Consider the following 16,572-nt stretch of genomic DNA (forward strand, 5'->3'; position numbering starts at 1 on the left):
ACACAGATATATCACACACTCACACACGCACATACACACAGATATATACTTGCACACACACACACACACACAGAGCGATACACAAAGGTCAAGTGGGACCCACAATGGAAAGACAGCTGTGTCACAAGGAGATGGGCCTCTGAAGGAACCAAACCAGACACTTCCCTCTTGGACTGCAGTCTCCAGACCTGTGAGGCAATAGGTTTCTGTGGTTAAGCCTCACAGTCTGTGGTATTCTGTGATGGTATCTCTAACAAACTAATAGACCTGCTCTTTCTCCCTAATAATTTAAGAGTCCCTCCCTGACCTCGCTCCACACTCTGCTTTGTGTCTTCACAGTGCATGGTAACATGTACCCATTTATTTCCATCTACATTACCTTGTTTCTCTTCTACAAACCATAAGTACATAATAGGTGCTCAGTAAGCATCTGATCAACAGATTCCTAAATAGAAATGACTTTCCTATATGAAATGATATCCTGTAGCTCTGTTCTTAAGTCTCCGCAGGGAGCACTTTGAGAAGCATGACGCATACAGATAGGTCCTGTGTTAAGATCAAATAAGCCAACTCTTCTCCTAGATAAACGGTAAGACCCTGAAATGATGGTAATCCTGTCAGGACCTCATAAACCACGTTCAAAAGAACCTAGTGACTAGAGAAGCCCTAAGTGAGTAGGAACTATGAATATAAAGTCAAATTTAAGAAGAGAAACATGTCGTTTTCTCCCCTCTGCTTCCATGGTCATTATCTTACATTTAGAATAATTATAGAAAACACACCCCCCCAAAAGCTAATGTTTTAAAGGCACAGACATTTGAAAGTGTTTGGGGACCTCACTAGCAATAATTTAACCAAGTAAGATTAAAATTTCAGACGAAAGGTAGCAAAATTGCAAGAGAGAGAGAGAAAAAAAATAAGGTCATTGTGCGGCTTCTCGTTCCCACATACCGTTTAAGGCCGTGGAAAAGACTAGCAGGCAGAAGAATAACTTTCGGTCCTGATCCTTGTGGTGTGTGTATGGGGGGGGGGCACTGAAGTCACTGGTCTTGGAACTACAGCTGGTAGATTCCATCACCCACGGACTAGTCATCTGACTAGTCATGTAGCCGACAAACAATAGAGTGACACTGATAATGCCACTGGAGGATGGAGTGTCTCTGTCGTGGAATAAACTGGCAAGTGTGTGTTGATGGACTGCTACCATCTATTATATAAAAGGCGAGTGTTATACGCAAAAGGTGCTTGTGATTTACCCAGTCAAGCAAGCCTCCATTAATTTGGACAGTGAGCCTTTCCCTCTGCAGCCTGAGCCGGGGCCGTGACCTTCACTGAACCCTTGTTGCAAGATCCTTCCGTGAAGTCAGTGTTCCATTCATCTTTGTTGAATGAAATGAATATCAAAATTCAAGGAACGCACGATAGCTTCCCAGAGGGCTAGTACCAATGGCTTCATTTCTTCGGTGGTCTAGGGGCAATGACTTTGAAGTTGTTAAAATCCTTAAGAGGGCTTTGGTCAGCAAGCTTTGCCGGATGGGGTTGGAGGACCTGCTTCACAGACATCTAACCCAACAATTCAGAGATGCCTCACGGTCTACGCCGAGATCAGAGAGTACCCTGAGCCTACAGTGCGGCTCTCGACTGCACTCCTGGCAGCAAACTGGATGTCTGTTATGTTTGTGTTCCCGGCACATGATTCCCTCGCTTAGGTAACAGTGCCTTAATTTTCTTTCCCACACTCTTGGCTCACATAGGTAAAGCGGAACCGAACCCCTTCCCAGTTCCAAGCATGAAGTGGGACAAATGGTACAGGCTGGGGAAGTCTGAGGTACCTCTCCGTTTGACCATAGTGACTGACCCTAGACAGGGACTAGGACTCGTAGGAGACTTGCTGGGGGAAGCCCTCTCTTTTGTATAGGTATTTTAAACTACGCTACAAGCCTCATGCCTCATGCCTAACCATGTCAGCAGAGATGTAAGCCAGCTCGAGGGTGTGTGTGGGTGTACCCGTGTGTGAAAACGAGGGGGCACACCATTTTGTCTCTCGGGTACAGCTGTGCATGGAACCAGAGCCTCTTGATCCACTTGGTCACATTGCCATCCCATACTGGCTTCAGGAAACGTCAGCTGACCTGTCACGGCTTGCTGTGGGGTGATTTGAACGACAGAACACACATGGAGCAAGCTTTTCTTCTTTTCGCATCTCAGTAGATGATGAAAATCGTGGTTAATAAAAAGCAGTAGAGATTTACACACAACCCTGGAGCCAGAAAACATATGTTATATCTATTGAACAGTTATGTCAATGCCGGAGTTCTCTGTGTGCGCCTGGGTATGCGTGTGAGTTCATGGGAGTGCATTTGTATGTGCGTGTGCTTGAATGCGGAGCCCTGGGGACAATCTCAGGTGTCATTCCTCGGCTGCCACCCAACTAGGTTTTTGAGATCAGAGTCTCTCTCTAGACTGAAGCTCATCAAGACCAGGCTAGCTGGGCAGTGAGCTCCCGGGGTCCACCTGTTGTTGTCTCCTCAGCACTGGGCTTACAAGGACATGGCTACAGGCCTGGCATTGATGCCAGAGCTCTGTGCTTTCTATATGAGGGCATGGTAGAAGCACCAGCTTCATATGAGACAGAACCCAGTTGAAATAATTATCCCTGAGTCCTGTTCATTACCGGATAAACTGATTCTTTATTCTGAATTAAAAAGGGAAACCCAGCTTCTGTCTGTTGGTTGGGTGTAAGTATCTGCATCTGGCTCTTTCAGCTGCTTGTTGGGTCTCTCGGAGGGCAGCCATGCTGGGCTCCTGTCTGTAAGCACATCATAGACTCAGTAATAGTGTCAGGCCTTGGAGCCTCCCCTTGAGATGGGTCCCAAGTTGGGCCAGTCACTGGATCTCCTTTCCCTCAGTCTCTTCTCCATTTTTGTCTCTGTGGTTCTTTTAGACAGGGACAATTCTGGGTCAGAGTTTTTGACTGCGGGATGGTAACCCCATCCCTCCACTTGATGCCCTGTCTTTCTACTGGAGGTGGATTCTATAAGTTCCTTCTCCCACTGTAGGGCATTTCATCTAAGGTCCCTCCCTTTGGGTCCTGGGAGTCTCTCACCTCCCAGGTCTCTGGTACTTTCTATAGGGTACCCCCCAACTCCTGTGGTAGAATAGGGAAAAGCTGGAAGAAGCTAAAGAGGAGGGCGACCCCATAGGAAGACCAGCAGTCTCAACTAACCTAGACCTTTGAGATCTCCCAGACACTGAGCCACCAACCAGACAGCATACATCAGCTGATATGAGGCCCCCAACACATATGCAGCAGGGGACTGCCTGGTCTGGCGTCAGTGAGAGAAGACATACCTAACCCTTGAGAGACTTGAGGCCCCTGGGAGTGGTAAGGTCTGGTGGGATGGGGGTCAGGGGTGGGAACATCCTCTTGGAGACGGGGTGGGGGGGACTGGGGGATATGGGCTGAGGAACAGTCAGAGGGCAGATTGGAAAGGGGATAATGACTGGATTATAAAAAAGATTTAATAATAATAACAATAATAATTTAAAAAAAAAAAAGGGAAACCCATGATGGAGAATAAGATTGGGTCTGACAGCTGAATTCTAGGCAGCAGCAATGGTAGATTAACCAGAGGCTCCTGGGGACAGGGTCCTTTCTTACAGAGAGCCGTCAGGGCCCCACGGTTTTTTCTGCACTGGTGAATCCCGCCAAAGTTCCCTTCGATAGGGAGAGGAATATTTTGAGAAACTTGAAGGAAAAGGATAATGGTGGCTTTAGCTCAAATCTTAAGGCTGTTGAGAGAAAATAGCAGCCTTGGTAATTTCTCCTTCCTGTTTAAGCACTTCAGTGAAGTGCCCACCCCTAAATTAAGCAGGGAAGTGGAGAAATCTAGCTCACAGGCCAGAATCAGATGCACAGGTCCGCTTGGCCAGAGATTTCAGCACAGGGGAGTTTTCTGACAGGGAACTGGGCCAAATTGCAATATAAGAATCTCCTGGTGGGCAAAAGCAGGGCTGGGAAATAAGTGTAACTTTCTTCAGAAACACATCAGACCCTTTCCCCTTTAAGCCCCTTTCTCTCTTCCTCCTTCTCCTCCACCCCATTTTCCACTGTGCTAAAATATGACATAGAATTTGCTACCGTGATCACGTTATGGATATAGATGAATGGTACCAAATATCCATTGTTGCCACCAACCATTTCTGTGTGTTTTCCATTGTCTCCGCTTGAAATACCATGCCTATAAAAAGGACCTGTTAATGACAATTGTTTTGTTCTTCCTTTCTGTGGATTTGGTGGGCCTAGGGAACTGAGGGAAGGAATTCTGCAGCACTTGTTCGTCTATGACTGATTTCTTTAATAGCCTGAAGAAGTCTTCCAGGTTGAGCAAACAGTTCCTTCCTTTCTATGCCAAATGACACTCTGCTGTGTGTATCAATACCTTTCGTTTGTCCATTTATCTGTGGACAGAAACCCAGATGATAGGATCTTTAAAGAGTTGTTTGAGTGTCCCTATGGACAAAGGTTTCGTCTGTATGGTGGTGTAGTGGGGGGTGGTAGAACCTTTGGGAAATGGAAACTAATTGTCCACAAATCACTGGAGATGTGAGGAACATGTCCTCCCACACACTCCCAACACAAAGGTATGTGGACGTGCAGTACCTGTGGAGACCATAAGGGGGCATTAGGCCTCCCATGGAGCTGGTGTTACAGGCAGTTATGAGCCACTTGACACCCGTGCTGGGAACTGAACTCAGGTCTTCCATAAGAGTGGTTGGTGCTTGCTTGGAACTGCTGACCCATCTTTGCAGCCTTTTGTTCTTTTTTTTTTTTTTTCGGAATATGAAAATTTATCACTGTGTTTCCATTGTCAAATTTTATGATCTCGGTCTTTCCTTCTTGCCCTTGTAAAGAGCCAAAAGAGACACGTTGGCTACTTTAACCACCTTAAAGCGGACGCCAGGGATATCACTGACAGTGTGACTTTTGCGACCAAATCCAGCAACCAGAACTTCATCATTTTCCTCAATGAAGTTCAAGCAGCCATCATTGGGCACGAATGCTGTGATCGTCTTGCCGTTCTTAATGAGCTGCACCCTGACACACTTCCTGACGGCAGAATTTGGCTGTTTGGCTTCAACCCCTACTTTTTCCAGCACAATTCCCTTTGCATGAGAGGCACCCCCCAAATGGATTGGCCTTCAGGGCTGTGCCCAAGTGGGCTTTCTTGTACTGTTTATCATGCCACTTCTGGTCCTGTTAGTGACTTCGGAGCTTCCGGGCAGTACGGAGACCACAACACTTGCCCATCTTGCCGGCGCCACGGGCTCAAGAGAAAGAGAGAGCCTTTTGTTCTTTTATAAACTGCTCACTGTTTTGTGGAATTGTTGAACCGTGATCACTTGTAGAAACTTGTAGATGTTTTACACATATTTTCTCTTGTTCCATGAGTTGCTTTTTCATTGTGTGATAGTCTTTCATGTTCAGAGCTTTCACTAACTAATTACTTAATTACATTACATTACTGTATTAGCTGTATTCATCCTAAGTGTCTTTGGCCTGTGTGTATGTATTCGCACTACATGTGTACTTGGTGCTCTCTGAGGAAGGAAGAGGGTACCAAATCCTCTGGAGCTAGAGTGGAGATGATTGTGAGCCTCCTTGTTTGTGGTGGTGAATTGAACTTGGGTCCTGTGCAAGGGTCTTGTGATGCTCTTAACTGCTAAGCCATCTCTCCAGCCCATATTTCTTTTCTAAGACAAGGCTGGCTTCAACTCCTGATTCTCCTGTCTCTACTTCTCAAATACTGGAAATACAGAAGTGAACCACCATGCCTGAGAAAAGTTTTCAATTCTGATGTAGTCCAATTACCCATTTTTTTCTTTTGTTGCAACATCATGAAGCCTTCTTCCTTTATTTTCTTCTAAGACATTTATAATTTTAGTTCTTTTGCTTAGATCATTGGTCCATTCTGAGTTAATTTTACCTATAGAGTAACATAAGGATCCAACTTGTGTGTTGGTTTGAATATGCTTGGCCTAGGGAGTGGCACTATTAGGAGGTGTGGCTTGTTGGGAGTAGGTGTGGCCTTGTTGGAGGAAGTGTGTCACTGTGGGGGTGGGCTTGCAGACCCTCCTCCTACTGCTTGGAAGCTAGTCTTCTCCTGTCTGCCTTTGGGTGAAGATATTGAAATGCCAGCTCTTCCAGGCTCATGTCTGCCTGGACGATGCCATGCTCCCACCTCTGAATCTGTAAGCAGCCCCAATTAAATATCTTTTATTATAAGAGTTACCTTGGTCATGTGGGTCATGGTGTCTGTTCAGAGCAATAAAACCCTAACTAAGACATGCAGTTTTCCAAGCACTAGTTGCAAGGGTCAGGGAGGGAACCCTCACCTGCAACTGTAGACTTAAAACATTTCTTTCCAGCTACATCAGGATTTGCTTTGTGTGTGCTGAAAACCAGTGACTAAACGCAGATTCTTAGGACTGTGATGTTTTTCTCCTTTTCTCCCTTTGCTTATTGAAAGAAGACCTTTTTCCTCACACACTATATCCTGAGTACAGTTTCTTCTTCCTCTACTTCTCCCAGTTCCCCCTCCCCTCCCCTCCCATCTGTATTCACCACCTTTCTGTCTCTCATTAGAAACAGGCAACTAATGAAAAATTAAATCTACCTACCTATGTCTGCCTATCTATCTATCTATCTATCTATCTATCTATCTATCTATCTATGTATCTATCTATAGCAAAAACTAATACATTGGATAGGACAAAAAAAACAAAAGGAAAATAGTTCAAGAAAAGGCACAAGGAACAGATACAGAAAAAGAGATCCACTCATTCACACACTCATAAAATGTGGGTCCCACATTAGGGAGGAAGATCCTATGGTTCCAGCGGCCCGGAGGCCTTGGCGGCGGCAGGCCCCAGTAACACGAGGAAGTCCTTGGTTCCAAAAAGGTTTATTGTCATGGCGGATAATAGATGGATCTAGGCGTACCCCCCCAAAACTCAGGGCAGTCCCGAGTTATATAGGGAGGGAGAAAGGGGGAGGATTGAAGGAGGAACTGGGGGAGGCATGTTTAATTTGCTCTGCCCTCTGGCCTTCATTAGTATGTAAATCCCTAGGGCCTGAGGCCTATAGCCTGGCCTATGTGACTCTATGGAGATCTATGTGACTGTTTTTCAGGATCCTAGATGATGGGAGGGACCGAACTCCTGCCGGTTCTCACGCAGAATTCCACGGAGAATCTCGAGGTTCTAAGTACCTGCTCAACCATGACCCAGGATACCCTTATGCAGTCCCACAATAGAAGACTAAACTGGAAGCCATAATATATATGCAAGGGCCTATAGGGTCAAAAGAGAGAAGAAAAAGATACAGATAAATGTTGAAACATCCCTGCATCTCTTGGAACAATCTTACTTGATCATGATGGATGATCCTTCTGATGTGTTCTTAGATTTGGACTGCAAATATTTTATTAAGAAATTTTGCATCTATGTTCATAAGGGAAATTGGCCCATAATTCTCTTTCTTTATTGGGTTTTTATGTAGTTTGGGTACCAGGATAACTGAGGCCTCATAAAACAAACTGAGCAATGTGCCTTCTGTTTCTATTTCATGGAATAATTTGAAGAGTAATGACATTAATTCTTCTTTGAAAGACTGGTAGAATTCTGTGCTAAAGCCACCTGGCCCTAGGCTTTGTGTGTGTGTGTGTCTGTCTGTCTGTCTGTCTGTCTGTTGTCTGTCAGAGTCTGTGAGTGTGCATGTGTGTGTGTGTCTGTTGTCTGTCTGTCAGTGTCTGTGTCTGTGAGTGTGCACATGTGTGTGTGTCTGTCTGTCTGTTGTCTGTCTGTCTGTCAGTGTCTGTGTCTGTGAGTGTGCACGTGTGTGTGCATACATTTAGTAAACTTTTAATGATCGCTTCTATTTCACTAGGAGTTATAGGTCTGTTTAAATTGCATATCTGGTATTGATTTAACATTGATAGATGGTATATGTTGAGAAAATTATCCATTTCTTTTAGATTTTCCAAATTGGTGGTTTATAGGTTTTTTAAAACATATGTCCTTATGATTCTCTGAATTTCCTCAGTGTCTGTTGTTATGTCTCCCTTTTCATCTCTAATTTTGTTAAGTTAGAAATTATTTCTCTGTCTTTTAGTTAATCTGGATAAGGGTTTGTCCATATTATTGACATTTTTGAAAGAACAAAATATATTTCATTAATCTTTGTGTTGTTTGTATTTTATTGATTACAGCCATGAGTTTATTTTTTTGCCATCTACTCCTTTTGGATGTGATTTCTTCTTTTTGTTCTAGAGATTTCAGGTGTGCTGTTAAGTTACCGATATGAGATCACACCATTTTTTTTAAAATGTAGGCACTTAGTGCTATGAACTTGTCTCTCAGAACCACCTTCCTTGTGTCCTAGAAGTATGGGTGTGCTGTGCTTTCATTTTCATCCACTTCTAGAAGTCTTTTAATTTCTTTATTATTTTCTGTCTTGACCCACTCTTTATTAAGTCATGAGTTGTTCAATTTCCATGAGTTTGTTAGCTTTATGTTGTTTCTGATATCCAGTTTTAATCCATGGTGGTTAGAGAGGACACAGGATGATTTTTCAAATTTCTTGTATCTGTTGAGACTTCCTTTGTGCCCAAGTATATGGTCAATTTTGAAGAAAGTTCCATGAGGTGCTAAGAAAAAGGTATATTCTTCTGTGTTTGAGTGAAATGTTCTGTAGATATCTGCTAGGTCTATTTGGTTTTTAATGTCAGCTTGCTCCAGCATTTTTCTGTTTAGTGTTTTCTGGATGACCTGCCTTTTTGTGAGAGTGGGGATTAAAGTCTTCCACTATCAGCATGTGAGGGTCAATACGTGATTAGAGCTGAAGGAGAGTTTCTTTTACAAACTTGGGTGCCCTTGTGTTTGGTGCATAATTCTCTAGGTGGATTTTTTTTTTCCTTTGAGGAGTATGTAGTGTCCTTCCCTATCTCTTCTGATTAGTTTTTTTGTTTTAAGTGTATTTTGTCAGATCTTAGAATGACTACATCAACTTTCTTAGGTCTCTTTTCTTGTAATATCTTTATCCATCCTTTTGCCCCGTGGTGATGTCTATCCTTGATGTTAAGGTGTGTTTCTTGGATGCAGTGGAAGGATGGATCCTATTTGGCATCCATTATTTGTCTGTGTCTTTTTGTTGGGGAATTAAGGCTGTTGATATTGATGAGCTGTGTTTGCTGATTACTGCTATTTAGTAGTAGTAGTAGTAGTAGTAGTTGTTGTTGTTGTTGTTACTGTTGTATGTATTTCCTCTCTTCTGATTTGCTGGAATAAGACTATTTATTTCTTGTATTTTTATGTGTGTGTATAACCTCTTACGTGGGAGTTTTTCTTCTAGTGCCTTCTATTGGCTGAATTTGTAGATAGATATTATTTAAATTTCTTTTTATCATGGAGGGCTTTATTTCTCCATCAATTATAATTAAAATTTTGCTTGGTATAGAAGTCTGGGCTGGCATTTATGGTCTCTTAGAGTCTATAGAAAGTGCAGGCCCTTCTGGCTTTTAGCGTCTGCGTTGAGAAGTCAGGTGTTAATGTGATAGGTCTGCCTTTGTATGTTACTTGGTCTTTTTCCCTTGCAGCTCTTAATATTCTTTATTTGATCTGTCTGCTTAGTGTTTTGATTATTATGTGCCAAAGGGAATTTATTTTCTGGTCCATTCTACTTGGTGTTTTGTATGAGTCTTGTACCGTGGTAGGAAGCTCCTTTTTAAGTTAGAGAAATTTTCTTCTATGATTTTGTTGAAAATATTTTCTGTGACTTTGTTCTGTTTTTCTTTTTTCCTACAGAGCTGGGGATCAGATTTGGAGAAGAGGGAGAGGTGGAGATCTGTAGTTAGTCGACCTGCTTCCTTGGCTGCTGTGGCCTGTGGGTGCCAGGGAATTCCTGCTAGAGTTGGGGACTGAGATAAAGTGACAAGTGAGGGGAAGGAAGTATGGAGGGGAAGATCTGTGTGATACACCAGAGGCTCTGGGGCTGGAGCAGGGAAGGATGGGTGGCCACAGCAGGTGCTCTGCTACAGAGCTGGAGATGAGACTGGGGAATTGGATTTGGAGCAGAGGAGGGAAGAGGTGAACATGTGTAGTTAGCCTACCTGCTTCCTGGCAGGAGTCCTGTGCTGGTTGTTTGTTTGTGTGTTTGTTTCAACAAATCAATCTTTGCATCCCTGAGAATTGACCCTCTTTATCCATGCTGCTATTCTTAATTATAAAGTACCCTTTGGCATAATACAGCCTCTTCAACATTCTTATCATTATTCGTATCTGGATAATCTTTTTTCCATTTCCTTATTGTAACTGCTTGTGATAGTGAATTCTTATCAACAAGATTTAATTGAATCTTGCTTTCTTATCCAGGCATTCTCTGGCTGTTAATTATATAGTGTGGCTACTGACGTGGTTGGATTGGAGTCTACCATCATACTGCTTTGTTTTCTACTTGGTTATCTACTATTATTTTTCATGTTTTCCTCCCCCCCTCCTCCTCTTTCTCCTCCTCTTCTTCCTCATCCTTCTTCCTCTTCTTCTTCTTCTTCTTCTTCTTCTTCTTCTTCTTCTTCTTCTTCCTCTCTCTCTCTCTCTCTCTCTCTCTCTCTCTCTCATTATTTTTTTGTTGTTGTTGGCATGTGTGTGCATGTATGTGTGTGTTCATAGGATATCTCACAGGTTTTTTTTTAAAAAATTGCAATTTTATTTTTTTATTAATTTATTTACTTTACACCTTGATCAAAAATTTCCTTCTCTCCTCCCAGTCTTTCCCTCTTACCTCCCCTCCCCCATGCTCCCTTCCTTTCCTCTTTCCTCTCAGAGAAGGGGGAGCCTCTCAATGGTATCAATCTGCCTTGGCATATCAAGTTGCAGTAGGATTAGGTGCATCTTCTTCTATTGAGGTTACACAAGGCAGCCCAGTTAGGGGAAAGGGATCCAAAGGCAGGCAACAGAGTCAGACTCACTGCTTCTGCTGTTAGGGGTCCCAGTGAAGACCAAGCTGCACATCTGTTACAAACGTGTAGAGGCCCTAGGTCTGCGCCATGCATGCTCTCTGGTTGATGGTTCAGTCTCAGTGCACCCAGGTTAGTTGATTCTGTAGGTTTTCACATGGTGTGTACTCACTTTTAAGTGACTATTAGCGATGAAGTACAGGGTACCCATGCTATAATCCACAGACCCAGAGAAGCTAAGTAACAAGGAGAGCCCAAGGGAGAATGCTTGAATCCCACTGAGAAGGGGAAACAAAGTAGACATGGGAGTGGAAGGTAGGAGAAGACTGGGTGGGATGGGGGTGGGGAGGGAAACAGGAGGGATCAAGTGTGGGGGGGATGTCAGGAGAGAGAACTGGAATCTTTGGGGGAGGCAACATCTCCGGGACTAGCTAGAAACCTAGGACAATAGAAATTTCCAGGAATCTATGAGGGTGACCCTAGCTAAGACTCCTAGCAATGGGGGATACTGAGCCTGAGCTGGCCACATCCTGTAACCAGGCAAGACTTCCAGTGGAGGAATGGGGACACCCACCCAGCCATAAAACCTCTGACCCATAATTTTTCCTGCCTACAAGATATGCAGGGATAAAGAGGGAATAGAAATTGAGGGAATGGCCAACCAGTGACTGGTCCAGCTTGATACCCATGCCATGAAAGAAAGCCAAACCCTGACGATATTAATGATATTCTGCTATACTTGCAGACAGGAGGCTAGCATCACTGTCATCAGAGAGGCTTCACCCAGCAACGGATAGAAACTGATGCAGAGATCCACAGCCAAATAGTGGCCAGTGCTCAGTGAATCTTGTGGAAGAGGGGAGGATGGATTGTAGGAGCCAGAGAGGTCAAGGGTCCCTTTTTTGAAACATGGCCTCAGGGAGCCTAGGCTGACCTCAAGCTTGGCCTCAAACTCACTATGCAGCCAAGAATGCCCAGATTCTGGTTTACAGATGTGTGTGCCACATCTGGCTTATGTGGTGCTGGGGGCTTGAGCACAGGGTGCATCAGGCAAGCACTCTACCAACTGAGCTGTGTTTCCAGCCAGAACTTAACTTTATAACAGTATCCTTTCCACTCTCTCCGTGAATCCTTTATGCAATTATCATTCAGCTTATTTCTTTATATACAACAAACCCCATAATACACTGTTATCTCTTGCTTTAAATCATCAATTATGTAATTAAATGAGTTTGCTTGTTTGTTTTTGAGACAGGGCATCATGCAGTCCAGGATACCCCTGAATCTCTTATGTAGCCAAGGCTGACTTTGAATTTCTGATCCTACTGTCTCCATCTTATCAAATCAACTTTCAAGTTAGCAAACATTTTAATATATTTTGTTCTGACTTATCATCACCATTTCCAGTCTTACCGTTTTCTCTGTGAAGATCTGAGTTTCAACTTGGCCTCAGTTTCCTTCAGCCCCAAAAGCTTCTTACAGGAGACGTTTCCTGGATGCAAGTGGTCTTGTTTTCATTTTTGAAGATTATTTTTGCTGTGTATGTATTAATCTATTTATCACTATTATAGTGAAAAACCCAAGTTGGGTGAATTTGGTAAAGAAAAGAGCCTTATTCAGCTCCAGACTTTTGAGCCTGATTTCCAACACTAAGTGGCCCCATGCATTTGACCTTTCTGGAGGATCTAAGGGGCGGAATGTCATGGAGAGACAGACGCCACATTGCCAGGGAGGGATCTGGAGAGTAAGTCAGAGATCATAGTCAATTTTATATGACACGTGCTCTCCCAACCTTCCTCCTGGGTGGCAGGAGAAGCTGCTTCATCTCTTCTGAGGGAACATGTCCAGTAGCGTAAGGTTCTTCCCACCACGCCCCACCTGTTATGAACCACAGCACCCCTTGTTGTTGCTACACTGAAGACCAAGGATCCAACGTGAACTGGAGGAAGATTCTCAAATATATTGAAGGGAGACTCTCAAATATATCGAACCCACAGCAATAAAAATCAAACTCAACACTTTGTTTTAATGTGTATGTATGTATGCCATGTGTGTACAGGAGTTCACAGAGGTCAGAAGGGGTGTGTGTGTGTGTGTGTGTGTGTGTGCTCTTTAGAGCTGAAGTTACAGATATTTGCAAGCTGTCTTCTATGAGTGTTGGCAACTGAACTCAGGTCCTTTGCAAGAGCAGCAAATGCTGCTAACCACTGAGCCATCTCTCCTGCCCCGTCAATACCGACTTTAAAAAAAAAATGTCCCAGTGCTGTGCAAATCTCCATCACGTTCTTGCTTGCGTCATTTCTGAGAAAGGAGTCTGTGGCTATTCTTGGCATCTTTCTTTGTTGGTTTAAATAATTTTTTTCTTTTTTTAAAAAAATCACTGCTTTTGTGCAATCTAATTCTGTTGCGCTCTGATGCATTTTGCTTGTGTAGACTTTGCTTGGTGTTCAGTGATTCTCTTGCTGGGATATGTTTATCATTTTTGTTAAATTTGGCGACATTTTTGTCTATGGTCTATGGTCTCTCAGAAGGTTTTCTGTCCTGGGAGAACTTTTCTGAGAGTTTTATCTTACGGAACTTAAACCATCTGATGCTGCCACACAGATCACTGGGTGTCACTTTCTTTCTTTCTTTTTTTTTCCTTACACGTTCCCCTATGCATTTTAGTCTACTGTTCTCAATGGTTTCTTACATGATTTCTTCAAGTCTGCAGACCTCTCCCTTAACTGTGTCCAATCTCCTAGTCTAGTTACCCAAATAATTTTTTTAAAATTTGATTCTGTGGAAATTCCATTTGTTTCTTTTCATAGCTTTGTATTTCTTCATTATTGCTAATGTCTTTATTCAAAAAAAATATGAGCACTCTATAAGAGGTTGTTGAGATGTTTACATTGTAGTTTACATGTGTGTGTGTGTGTGTGTGTGTGTGTGTGTGTGTGTAAACACCATGGTGAACACACTGAGGTCCTAGAACTTGCTTCTTAACTATGTGGGTCCTGGGATTGAGTTTGAGTCATTGGCCTTGGTAGATCATGTCCTTAACCCACTGAGCCATCTGGGTGATCCTGTAAGAACTATTTTGTAGTCTGTAGTTGGTAATTCTTCTATTGCTGTTTGTTTAGGTTTCTTTTGCTCATTTTCCCCTCCTGATTATGTCTTATATTTTACCATTTATTTGAATGTCTAGAACTTTTGCTCAAGATTTCAAGCATCACATTGTTTTATGTCTAGAATTTCTTCCCCCACCCCCTCTCTGTAGCATTGGGTTTATTATTCAAGCATTAATTCACTTCACTTGTGAACTGAGCTTGTTTTTACACTTTGCTAGGTTGAGCCCAGGGTTGCCACTGACATGGGATTAGTTTGTCTGTTCTGGAGTTTCTAATACATGCTTCTTGGGTTTTAGTAAGCAAGTGGTGCCTTCCCCCCCAAAGAGACCCACATCCTAATCCTAAAATGATGTGATTAGACAGATTCCTTAAAAGACAGGAATTAAGCTATGGTTGGAGTGAATGTCGCTGAACGGTTTTCCTTGAGACTGGAGCTGGTCCTGAGCTATCCAGATGGACACACCATCTTTCAAACAGAAGACGGAGGCAGGGGAGAGAAACAGAGAGATCATGGGGGTGAGATGGCTCAAGGCTAGTAGAGAAGGTGACAGGGACAGAGTAAGGGCTATGTAACATAGTATGTTCTGACTCAATGAAACAAGGCAGAGAAATGGATTCTTTCCTAGATCTCCCCCAAAAAGGAGTCTACCTTTGTGACATCTCTATCATAGCCTGGTGATGAGCACTTCAGACCTCCAAGCTACAAAACCATGAAGATACTAAACTTGTTCACTCAGTTAATTAACATATTTTTGTTTTGTTTTGAGACAAGGTCTCACATTGTAGCCCAGGCTGGACTGGAACTCATTTTGTAGCACAGGGTGTTCTCGAACTCATGGAATTGTAAGTTGAAATAATTTTTTGGTTTTGGTCAGAGTGTTTTAATCCTAGCAACAGAAATGAAACTAGAAAGGCAGTCCTCTCTGTAGCCATGTGTTTTATCTCCACAGATGAAGTCGCTACAGGATCTTGCTTGTGTCAGCACCAAAGGCCTTGCAGCTCCCTGACTTTCCCTGCTCTTGATTCCCTCTGCTGATATCTTGTGCACTTTTTCTCCTCGCAAAGCCTCTGTCTTGCAAGTCTGCGTTTCAAAAACCCGCGCCAAATCCAGTTGTCTTGCCACCAGCAGAGAATATCCTGAAACCAAATTCAAGATGACATCTGGCGTGGTCTTGTACATCTTGGCTAGTTTCCACCCAAGTTCTGTGGTAGACTCTGTTGTCTTCCCCCTGGTGAAAGCCATCTCTGACCCTTTGTTTCCTCTGTGAAGTAGGTGACTGTGCACGACCTCTCTGGCCCACATTGTTACTGTGTGGTTCGTGACGGAACAGCTCCTCAAGGGGTGAAGGAACCGGCCAGATTCTAAATCACTTGACTCAGCTCTGTCAGCCGCTTGATTTACACCGATGTTACACTCCTGAGAAGTGCCAGTTAATTCAAAACCATGTACAGCAAAATTATTTTTATCACACAAAATGAAGAGAGAGCAAAGCAAGAGAAGCACGCTAGTCTGCTGCAGACGATTTTCCAGCCATGCAAATGGTCTTGCCGTATCGCGTTAATAAGAGCAGTAAATAAAGAGTTTATGGGGGAAATGGAATATATTAAAATTTATTCATGGGATAACAAGGAAAAAAATAACCACAGACTGATGGAGCACTGGCCAGTGTGGTCTGCAGACACTAGTACACGGCTCTCCATTTGCTGCGTTTAGAATTCTAATGTATGGAGTCTCTCATCAGATTAGCGGCATTGCCGACCAAACACCCGCCATTCTTTGTGGTCCTTAGTACCTCCACAAAAGAAAAACATGGCCAAAGCCTGTGATTATAACGAGAAACACTGACAAGCTACCTGACAGCTCTTCCATAGAATGGACTCATCTATCCTACATGTTCTCACATTACTTCCATGTTAAGGGTAAGGAACACTGTGCTGGGGACGGAGAAACTCCACAGGACGGGTACTTTCAGATGCCAACTTGGCTGGCCCAACTGTCAGATATTTCTGAGGATGTTTTTGAACATTTGAATATTCCTGAAAAGGTGTGTGTATGAGTGTGTGTGTGTGTGTGTGTGTGGTGTGTGTGATGTGTGTGTGGTGTGTATGTGTGGTGTGTGTGTGGTGTGTGTCTGGTGTGTATGTGTGTGTATGTGTGTATGTGTGTGTGTATGTGTGGTGTATATATGTGTATGTATATGTGTATGTGTGCTGTGTATGTGTGTGTGTGGTGTGTATGTGTGTGGTGTGTATGTGTGTGTATGTGTGTGTGGTGTGTATGTGTGTGTATGTGTGTGTGGTGTGTTTGTGTGTGGTCTGTATATGTGTGTATGTGTGTATGTTGTGTTTGTGTGTGTGTGTGGTGTGTATTGTGTGTGTGTGTATGTGTGTGTGGTGTGTATGTGGTGTGTATGTGTGTGTGTGGTGTGTGTGGTGTGTGTGTGTGT

General features: G+C 43.3%; 1 pseudogene; it reads right to left on the reverse strand.

Moving 5' to 3' along the window:
* Window positions 1-4,825: 4,825 nt before the first annotated feature.
* Window positions 4,826-5,311, reverse strand: LOC114629327 (annotated as a pseudogene).
* Window positions 5,312-16,572: the final 11,261 nt, after the last annotated feature.

The sequence above is a fragment of the Grammomys surdaster genome, unplaced genomic scaffold (assembly GCF_004785775.1).
Source record: "Grammomys surdaster isolate TR1022 unplaced genomic scaffold, NIH_TR_1.0 279, whole genome shotgun sequence".
Lineage (NCBI taxonomy): Eukaryota > Metazoa > Chordata > Mammalia > Rodentia > Muridae > Grammomys > Grammomys surdaster.